Source organism: Neodiprion pinetum, chromosome 4 (genome assembly GCF_021155775.2).
Source record: "Neodiprion pinetum isolate iyNeoPine1 chromosome 4, iyNeoPine1.2, whole genome shotgun sequence".
In the NCBI taxonomy this organism is placed as follows: domain Eukaryota; kingdom Metazoa; phylum Arthropoda; class Insecta; order Hymenoptera; family Diprionidae; genus Neodiprion; species Neodiprion pinetum.
In genome coordinates this window covers 11735994-11746883 of record NC_060235.2, presented here as the reverse complement: position 1 = coordinate 11746883, position 10890 = coordinate 11735994, and the positions used below count along the sequence as shown (strand labels likewise).

Below are 10890 nucleotides of genomic sequence, written 5' to 3'. Positions count from 1 at the left end.
AAAGGCCCACGTCTGTTAGCGTAATGTCCTTCGGTGTATTCGGTAGAGCAGAGCAGATATCGTTGAGACTTTGTACCTGGTATTCATTGTTAGTCAGGGGCCTCATGCTCGCCAGACACTGTGCAATTTTATCCAGTAAGCTGTTAGCTGGATTTCCTGTCGGAGAAACAGGTTCGGACGGTATATCCGACTCACTGGCTCCTTCAGCTTCCGCTTGGGCCTTCTTTGTAAGCTCGGTCAGGAACTGTTGCACCTTCCTTTTGTGACTTGAGCGCCGCCTATGTCCCTTGATGCTCTCGATCGTTCGACCTGCACCGAAAACCTTCTGTATCCTCTGATTCATGTTCATAATTTTTGCTGTACTCTCAAACAAGAGTTTTGCCTCTCGCCTGGCTATCAACATCTTTTCTTCGGCCGTCCATCTCGCTTTAACATTTTCGATCTCCATTTTCTTCGTGTCATACCAGTCTGGGTGCTTCCGATTTTCATGCACGCCTCTACCTCTTATATTCTTAAACGTTTTGCCGCATCCCGGAAATCTGCCCATTGCTTCATCCTGGTCTGCAGCACGAGGTTCACCTTTGCCTTTTGACGTACTCGGTAGGTTGGGGTTCGTTGGGTCGGCTGAGTCAGTGAACTCGCCGGACTCTGATTCCATCCGAGGCTTTTTCCGAGTTTTTACGCCAACTAATGAGGGTCGAGGGGGCTGGCAACCCCCAGGACCCTAAATAGCCTCCGTACTTAGCCGCACGCACTGCTGAATTGCAGTACAAGTGCCCGACTCTCACCACAAGGAGGTGTACGTTAGGCACTTGTCGGGTGTAACAGGGACATCGCAAGCACTCAACCTCCGCTTCGGCACCCGGTCACACCGTCCTTAAGAGAGTCATAGTTACTCCCGCCGTTTACCCGCGCTTGCTTGAATTTCTTCACGTTGACATTCAGAGCACTGGGCAGAAATCACATTGCGTCAACACCCGCTAGGGCCATCGCAATGCTTTGTTTTAATTAGACAGTCGGATTCCCCCAGTCCGTGCCAGTTCTGAGCTGACCGTTGAATGGCGGCCGAAGAGGACGACGGCAACGGCGAACCGCCGCCGAAGCCTCGCAGCAAGGAAGATCCGCGGGAGGCCAAGGCACGGGACCGAGCTCGGATCCGGTTATTACCATCACCTCGCCCAGGCCCGGCACGTCAGCCAAACCCGCTTCCCGACCAAGCCCGACACGCCCCGATCCTCAGAGCCAATCCTTATTCCGAAGTTACGGATCCAATTTGCCGACTTCCCTTACCTACATTAGTCTATCGACTAGAGGCTCTTCACCTTGGAGACCTGCTGCGGATATGGGTACGAACCGGCGCGAGACCTCCACGTGGCCCTCTCCTGGATTTTCAAGGTCCGAGGGGAAGATCCAGACACCGCCGCAACTGCGGTGCTCTTCGCGTTCCAAACCCTATCTCCCTGCTAGAGGATTCCAGGGAACTCGAACGCTTATACAGAAAAGAAAACTCTTTCCGGATCTCCCGACGGCGTCTCCAGGTCTTTTTGGGTTACCCCGACGAACTCTCTTGCGAGGGCCCGACTTGTAAACGGTTCCGCTGCCGGGTTCCGGAATAGGAACCGGATTCCCTTTCGCCCGACGGGTGTGTCACATTTCAAACCGCGCGCGCCCACGCCGGGGGGAACGCCGAGCGAGGCCCGACGTTCGCACAATCACCGGCGTCACGACGCGCGTGTCAGGCATAGAAATACACCAACATCGTCATCGGATTTCTCCTAGGGCTTAGGATCGACTGACTCGTGTGCAACGGCTGTTCACACGAAACCCTTCTCCACGTCAGTCCTCCAGGGCCTCGCTGGAGTATTTGCTACTACCACCAAGATCTGCACCGACGGCGGCTCCAGGCAGGCTCACGCCCAGACCCTTCTGCGCACACCGCCGCGACCCTCCTACTCGTCAGGGCTTCATGACGGCCTAGGCCGCCTCGTATGCCGCTGACGGCCGAGTATAGGCGCGACGCTTCAGCGCCATCCATTTTCAGGGCTAGTTGCTTCGGCAGGTGAGTTGTTACACACTCCTTAGCGGATTCCGACTTCCATGGCCACCGTCCTGCTGTCTTAAGCAACCAACGCCTTTCATGGTATCCCATAAGCGTCGACTTTGGCGCCTTAACTCGGCGTTTGGTTCATCCCACAGCGCCAGTTCTGCTTACCAAAAGTGGCCCACTTGGCACTCTGATCCGAGATCTCGTGGCTTCATAGTTCAAGCAAGCCAGAGATCTCACCCATTTAAAGTTTGAGAATAGGTTGAGGTCGTTTCGGCCCCAAGGCCTCTAATCATTCGCTTTACCGGATGAGACTCGTGTACGTTTTGTACGCGAGTGCCAGCTATCCTGAGGGAAACTTCGGAGGGAACCAGCTACTAGATGGTTCGATTAGTCTTTCGCCCCTATACCCAGTTCCGACGATCGATTTGCACGTCAGAATCGCTACGGACCTCCATCAGGGTTTCCCCTGACTTCGTCCTGACCAGGCATAGTTCACCATCTTTCGGGTCCCAACGTGTACGCTCTGGGTGCGCCTCTTCTCGCAGTGAGAACGAGACGCCCCGGGAGTGCGGGGCCGCATCGTGACGCGGCCCATCCTCCCTCGGTCAGCGCTGGGCTGACCTTTACTTTCATTTCGCCTTTAGGTTTGCTCGTCCCAATGACTCGCGCACATGTAAGACTCCTTGGTCCGTGTTTCAAGACGGGTCCTGAAAGTACCCAAAGCAATAGCGTCGCCGACCGGTATTTGATAATTCGAACGAGCCAGCCAGAGGACACCGCCAGCCAACAGCTGGCCAGGCCCGGGGACGGCGCTAGGTCCGACCACCGGGAATCGCTGACCGCGCTTGCGGCGGGCCCGACGCAGTTCAATGCGGCTCTATACCGTGCGGGTACCGCCGGGCAGCCGGACGGGCAACCGGGGGTCTGCCCCGACGAGAACGCCGAGACAGGCAGCCGACCGGGCCTTAGACCGACACCCAACGGGTCGCGACGTCCTACTAGGGGAGAAGTGCACGCCGGCGCCGCCGGACATTGCACCGCGACCGAGTGCCGTGGACGCGAGGTCCCGACATCACGAGCCGCGGCGAAGCCTGCGTCGCTGACGATGAATCTCCCCGTTCGATCTTTCGGGTTTCTCAGGTTTACCCCTGAACGGTTTCACGTACTCTTGAACTCTCTCTTCAGAGTTCTTTTCAACTTTCCCTCACGGTACTTGTTCGCTATCGGTCTCGTGGTCATATTTAGCCTTAGATGGAGTTTACCACCCACTTAGAGCTGCACTCTCAAGCAATCCGAATCTGAGGAGAGATCCTCCCGTGGCGCGTCCCGGTCACTACGGGCCTGGCACCCTCTGCGGGTAAGTGGCCCCATTCAAGATGGACTTGGACGCGGGCCGACGCCCCGGGATAAGTGGATCCTCCCAAACACTACATTTCCCGGCGGCAGAACCGCGGGATTCAGTGCTGGGCTGTTTCCTGTTCGCTCGCCGCTACTAAGGAAATCCTAGTTAGTTTCTTTTCCTCCGCTTAGTAATATGCTTGAATTCAGCGGGTAGTCTCGATTGCTCTGAGGTCGTCGTAAGATTGCGAGTCCGTCGTCGGCGACGGCCGTTCGTTCAAGAACAGCACCGTCGACACGGACGAAGACACAACGTATTCTTTCGTACGTTCGAGCCACGAAAACGACCGTAAACACGCCCGCCGTACGGGAGACCCGAGAGCCCCCCGCGGCGAAGCGTGGACGGAACTTCATCACATGAGCGGCGAACCGACCGCGCGCGGTCTGTGTGTCGCCGTGCCGAATTCGTTCGTTCTCTCGACTATCGCTAGCACCGGAACGTGACAAACGGCAGCGACAGCTCGACCCTGCGATCTGCGGCGACGCGTCGTGACCGTGACATACGTGTTCGTTTGAGGCGACGCGACCCGTTGCCGCGCGACCGGCGCGCGACACGGGCTGCGAACGCGCAGTCATTCGCTCGCGAAGGCACGGTGCGCTGTTCCCCCGGGGGGGTTTTCGCAGCACCGTTGCCTACGGAGCAGTCTGTCGTTGTTAAACGACCCTCAGCCAGGCGTGGTCCGGAAATTGTAACCGTGGACCGCAATGTGCGTTCGAAATGTCGATGTTCATGTGTCCTGCAGTTCACAAGTTGACGCGCAATTAGCTGCGTTCTTTATCGACCCACGAGCCAAGTGATCCACCGTTCAGGGTAATCATTTGTGAATTTTGCATTAAAAATGTCAAAATTACGGTTGTTACCGGCTTTCTGTGGTCGTCAGCGCGGCGCCGCGTGCGTCAGCCCTTGCGCGGTTGCGCGCGGAGAGGAACGCGCGCCACGCGTCAAATTTCGTCCGTGCGATGGTTCGAGAGCCGACGTTGCCTCGAGTTCACGGGTCGTCTGCCGGAATTAACCAGCGCCGGACCCGATCGGCTCGCAATGCAAACGATTGACGGCGGACGGCAGTGGGCCGCGTCAGCAAGTCCCGGGCATCGCTGCCCTCGACGCTGACGCGAGATTCCTCGTAAGGCCGAAAATTCTTTCCGAAGCCTACCGCGTTTGTGGCCTGCGTCCGGGGTGTAACGGCGTTGCACCGAGGACACCCGGGCGCAGACAGGCTGCCCGCGAAGAAGCGTCGAGACCAGCTTTGCACGTCTCCCTCGTACGACCTGACCGGGTCGAACGAGTCGCGGCAGACCGCGGAGCGGTCCCCTCTCGGCACAGAGTCGGCCGGAGGCGCGAACGACCCGCCGCTGCTCCGCGCTGGACGCGGAGCGACGGGTCGACGCCTCGGCGCGAGTCGGTCGTCGGGCGGTTTTAGCCGGCAACTGCGCTCGTCGCGACCGCGGCGAACGCCGGACTCATCGGATCCGGCATCAGCACCGCGTTCGTTGTCATGACGATTGTGTTGCGCGCCGCGGCAACCGGGCCCGACCGTTACGTCGTTCAAACTTTTGTGAAATTTCGTTCGCGACACGTGGGCGTGACACGCCACTCTCGCGGCGAGACAGCCCCGCGCGCTTACGAGTCGCTGCTTCGGCAGTACGGAACGTTAATGATCCTTCCGCAGGTTCACTTACGGAAACCTTGTTACGACTTTTACTTCCTCTAGATGATCGAGTTTGGTCGTCTTCCCGGCAACATCGGCAATGCCGAGACATTGCCGCGTACCAGTCCGAAGACCTCACTAAATCATTCAATCGGTAATAGCGACGGGCGGTGTGTACAAAGAGCATGGACGAGATCAACGCGAGCTGACGACTTGCGCTTACTGGAAATTCCTTGTTCATGGGGAATAATTGCAAGCCCCAATCCCTAGCACGAAGAAGGTTCAGCGGGTTACCCGGGTCTTTCGGCCAGGAGAGACACGCTGATTCCTTCAGTGTAGCGCGCGTGCGGCCCAGAACATCTAAGGGCATCACAGACCTGTTATTGCTCAATCTCGTGCGGCTAGAAGCCGCCTGTCTCTCTTAGAAGATTTATTTGTACGCCGGTAGTAAAAACCGCCCGACCGAGGCCGGGGGCCTTCGAGATACCGGAAGGTACGCCGATTTAGCAGGCTAGAGTCTCGTTCGTTATCGGAATCAACCAGACAAATCGCTTCACCAACTAAGAACGGCCATGCACCACCACTCACCGAATCAAGAAAGAGCTCTCAATCTGTCAATCCTCCTGGTGTCCGGGCCTGGTGAGGTTTCCCGTGTTGAGTCAAATTAAGCCGCAGGCTCCACTCCTGGTGGTGCCCTTCCGTCAATTCCTTTGAGTTTCAGCTTTGCAACCATACTTTCCCCGGAACCCAAAAGCTTCGGTTTCCCGGAAGCTGCCCGCCAAGTCATCGGAGGAACTTCGGCGGATCGCTAGCTGGCATCGTTTATGGTTAGAACGAGAGCGGTATCTGATCGCCTTTGTACCTCTAACTTTCGTTCTTGATTAAAGAAAACATTTTTGGCAAATGCTTTCGCTTCTGTCCGTTTTGCGACGATCCAAGAATTTCACCTCTAACGTCGCAATACAAATGTCCCCATCTGTTCCTATTGATCATTACCTTCGGGTTCCAAAAACCAACAAAATAGAACCGTGGTCCCATTCCATTATTCCATGCACACAGTATTCAGGCAAAGATAGCCTGCTTTAAGCATTCTAATTTGTTCAAAGCAAACGTACCGGCCCACCTCGACACTCAGTGAAGAGCACCGCGATGAGATATTAGTTGGGCCGCCCCGAAGGGCTGAGCCCACCAGTAGGACGTCCAACAATCATGCCAGTTAGACACCGCGAGCGGTGAACCGACAGCGTGAGACACAGATTCAACTACGAGCTTTTTAACCGCAACAACTTTAATATACGCTATTGGAGCTGGAATTACCGCGGCTGCTGGCACCAGACTTGCCCTCTAATGGATCCTTGTCAAAGAATTCAAAGTGTACTCATTCCGTTTACGGGGCCTCGGATAAGTCCCGTATCGTTATTTTTCGTCACTACCTCCCCGTGCCGGGAGTGAGTAATTTGCGCGCCTGCTGCCGTCCTTAGATGTGGTAGCCGTTTCTCAGGCTCCCCCTCCGGAATCGAACCCTGATTTCCCGTTACCCGTTACAACCATGGTAGGCGCAGAGCCTACCATCGACAGTTGATAAGGCAGACATTTGGAAGAAGCGTCGCCGGTACGAGACTGTGCGATCAGCCCAAAGTTATTTAGAGTCATCAAGGTAAACGGCGGACGGGACGTATCCGCCGCCGAATTATTTCAATCTAATAAAAGCATTTCTTACATCTGTGGTCGGAACTCTGCGTGTGTTAGCTCTAGAATCGCCACAGTCATCCAAGTAAATGTATGTACGATCCAAGAAACTATAACTAATTAAATGAGACATTTAAGGTTTTACGTCAATTTGGCACTGAGACATGCTTGGCTTAATCTTTGAGACAAGCATGTGACTACTGGCAGGATCAACGAGGGAACTTCGATACAAAATCTCCGCTCGGACGTGCGCCACCTATCGCCAGCCGGGTCTCCCAGCCCGGTCAGCGGTGCGTCTACTGTGTGTTTCGGGACTGCACGCAGGCAGCCCCGGTTCCGTGTGCAGCCACCTTGACACTCGGCTTCATAAGCGTTCGAACGATTTCCCGTACCCGTCTGCTAGATTGGAAGCGTATGGGATACGTTGTTATAACATCTCTGGTCTTTGAGTGTACGCTCGGAAGGAAGCGAGTTGACGCGTGCGTTGAAGCGTTCAGCCTTCCGTGTTTCACGGAGGGCCGAACTTCTTGGTACCGCGTCAAGGGCCATTCGGTTTGAGACACCGACCCGCGGTAATGCAGTGACGATAGATGAAACAACGCGAGTCGCGTACTTTCTTAGATACGAGGCATGGAACGGTCCGCGAACGCCCGCTCCTGGTCTACGCTGACGTACGTATCGTGCTCGAGCACGTACCGGTACGGCGTAGCAGGCGGACGACGGGAGTCCGGCCCGACCGACTCGCTCCTCTTACCAGTAGGAGCCTGGCCGCTAGAACGTCGGCGCCGGTACGGTGGTAGCACGGTCGGCTTACGGGGCGAAACCTCCGCGGGCTTTTGAAAAAATTTTGAACTTCGGGAACTTTGTCGAAATTAACCGAGGCTCATTTGACGGTGTTCCGACAGGCTCCCGGCCCGGATCGACTCCGGGACGCCGCGCATCGCCTTTCGGTCGTCTCAGACCGAAATTTTTACAAGTCCCGCCGGCCCAGATCGACTCCGGGAGGCCGCGCGTCGCCCTTCGCTCGACTCGGAACGAAACTTCATCGAGTTCCGTCGGCCCGTATCGACTCCAAGACGCCGCGCATCGCCTTTCGGTCGACTTAGGCCGAAATTTTCACAAGTCCCGTCGGCCCGGATCGACTCCGGGACGCCGCGCGTCGCCTTTTCGTCGACTCGGATCGTAATTTTTACAAGTCCTGTCGGCCTGGATCGACTTCGGGACGCCGCGCATCGCCTTTCTGTCGACTCGGATCAAAACATTTACAAGTCCCGCCGGCCCGGATCAACTCCGGGAGGCCGCGCGTCGCCCTTCGCTCGACTCGGAACGAAACTTCATTGAGTCCCGTCGACCCGTATCGACTCCAAGACGCCGCGCATCGCCTTTTTGTCGACTCGGACCGTAATTTTTACGAGTCCCGTCGGCCCGGATCGACTCTGGGACGCCGCGCGTAGCCTTTCTGTCGACTCGGACCCTAATTTTTACAAGTCCCGTCGGCCCGGATCGACTCCGGGACGCCGCGCATTGCCTTTCTGTCGACTTAGACCGAAATTTTTACAAGTCCCGCCGGCCCGGATCGACTCCGGGAGGCCGCGCGTCGCCCTTCGCTCGACTCTAAACGAAACTTCATCGAGTCCCGTCGGCCCGTATCGACTCCAAGACGCCGAGCATCGCCTTTCGGTCGACTCGGACCAAAACTTCACCGAGTCCCGTCGGCCCGTATCGACTCTGGGACGCCGCGCATCGCCTTTTTGTCGACTCGGACAGTAGCAATACAAGGCCGGTTCTGGATAGAAACACCTTCTTTACCGACTAAGCCGACCAGTCCGCCTGTTATCGACGGCAGCCATTTTTTTTGATGGCGGCCATTTTGATTTTTTCGATGGGCGGGCAATTTTGGCGATGGCCATTTTGACGGCGGCCATTTTTGATGGCGGTCATGATTTTTTCGATGGCGGCAATTTTGACGATGGCCATTTTGACGGCGGCCATTTTTGATGGCGGTCATGATTTTTTCGATGGCGGCAATTTTGACGATGGCCATTTTGATGGCGGCCATTTTTGATGGCGGTCATGATTTTTTCGATGGCGGCAATTTTGACGGCGGCCATTTTTGATGGCGGTCATGATTTTTTCGATGGTGGCCATTTTGACGGCGGCCTTTTTTTTTTTTGATATATAACCAATAGTTTGCCTCAGGCGAAAAATAATATTTTCCACGTACTTCGAATACATTCTTTTACGTTAATGGACCGGATGGTGACATCGCGATTAGATAGACAGGGAATGCCGATGACGATCCGTAAACTTTTACGCTAATAGTACGTACTTCGAATACATTCTTTTACGTTAATCGACCGGATGGTGACATCGCGATTAGATAGACACAAAAAACAATATTTTCCACGTACTTCGAATACATTCTTTTACGTTAATCGACCGGATGGCGCCATCGCAATTAGATTTCGCGCTAATAGTTTGCCTCAGACGAAAAAAATAATATTTTCCACGTACTTCGAATACATTCTTTTACGTTAATGGACCGGATGGTGACATCGCGATTAGATAGACACAAAAAAAACAATATTTTCCACGTACTTCGAATACATTCTTTTACGTTAATCGACCGGATGGCGCCATCGCAATTAGATTTCGCGCTAATAGTTTGCCTCAGACGAAAAAAATAATATTTTCCACGTACTTCGAATACATTCTTTTACGTTAATGGACCGGATGGTGACATCGCGATTAGATAGGCAGAGCGGAAATTTCCCATTCGAAAAAAATATTAATAGAATTCCAGATTCTAGAAGTTTCTCAAGGAATACGGATATAAAAGACTGAAATTCAGGCTCGAAAGACAGTCTTGTACCTTCAGCTCTCATGAAGAGAACTCCAAGTAAAGCAGAACTAAAACAGCGAATCGATCTGTTCCTAAAAAATATTCACGACTTGAAAACCATTGTGAATCAGAAGTCAGAACTAAGCACAGTGACAAAAAAGTTTGCAAATTTAAATTTATCAAAAACACGTAACTGTTGAACATTAAAAAAAAATGGATTTCACAAAATTGAACAAAGTGGCAAGCATGGCCGATTTTCTACCGACAAAGAAATTGACCGAGCTGGAAATTTTCAAAATATACAACGTCACCAATATTCGACGAGTTCAAACGAGGTTTGGAAAGCGTGTCGTCACAGATCTGAACGACGAATTCAGCATCTTCTTACCGGCACGGGTTGCGCGAATGCTCAACGAGGACGAGACTCAGTACCAGAAATTGGTGCAGGCGACGGAGGAGGAGCGGCTGCTCTTGCAATATCTGGGCGGCCAGTATGGGCAAATCGAGTTCAAAGATGCGTCGGCTCTCGTCTAACTTGTACACCGTACCAGGACAACGTGTACAGCGTCTCCTTACACCACTGTTCCAATTATATATATATATATATATATATGTATAGAAGAATCAATTACAATAATTAACATTGATCGATGTAAAAAAAAAATGAAATGTTTTATTGAATAAACAAAAAAAATGCGTATACATTTTTTTTTTTTGCTCTCTTCACCCTTTTAGTTCACTAATGATCTGAAACAGAGAAAAGCAGCGATTGCGATTTCGATCCCGTGCGTTCTCCATCGTTTTGACGATATTTGAGTATGTTTCAGCAGCCATGACTTTAACGCTGATATTTGTAGAACTTTGATGAACTTTTGACTTGCATGTGCCGTGTAAGACTGATGAGTCTCGGCGTTGAATTCTGGAAGGTTCTGAAATAAACTCTTAACTAGCGGGACAGAGGTTCTGAATAAACGGTTGTTATTGACGATGCAAAATATTTTATTGAAAAAAACAGCTCAAGATTACAGTTTTACATGAAATTCGTAATGCTAATGTATGAGTGTTCTTACTCAACGGTATCGTATCCATGCGTTAGACAATGAGAATGAATAACTGTTCGAGGAGATACCGATTGTCTTTTGTGTTTGAGTAAAAAATTTCGCAGTAACAATACGTTTTTGGCTGCACAGTTTGGACGTAATATAGCGTGATGCGTACAGTTTGAATTCGTGTCCGACATTTCATTCAACTTCTGCAACGACGGA

General features: G+C 53.0%; 1 non-coding gene and 1 pseudogene across 1 annotated transcript; both read right to left on the bottom strand.

The window, feature by feature from the left end:
- The window catches only part of LOC124218365 (large subunit ribosomal RNA), a 7398-nt pseudogene extending 3776 nt beyond the window's left edge, over positions 1 to 3622 (bottom strand).
- A 482-nt stretch (positions 3623 to 4104) lies between these two features.
- Positions 4105 to 4259, bottom strand: LOC124218313 (5.8S ribosomal RNA). The gene has a single exon (XR_006883024.1). It is a non-coding gene; the product is annotated as a 5.8S ribosomal RNA (ribosomal RNA).
- Between the last annotated feature and the right edge of the window lie 6631 nt (positions 4260 to 10890).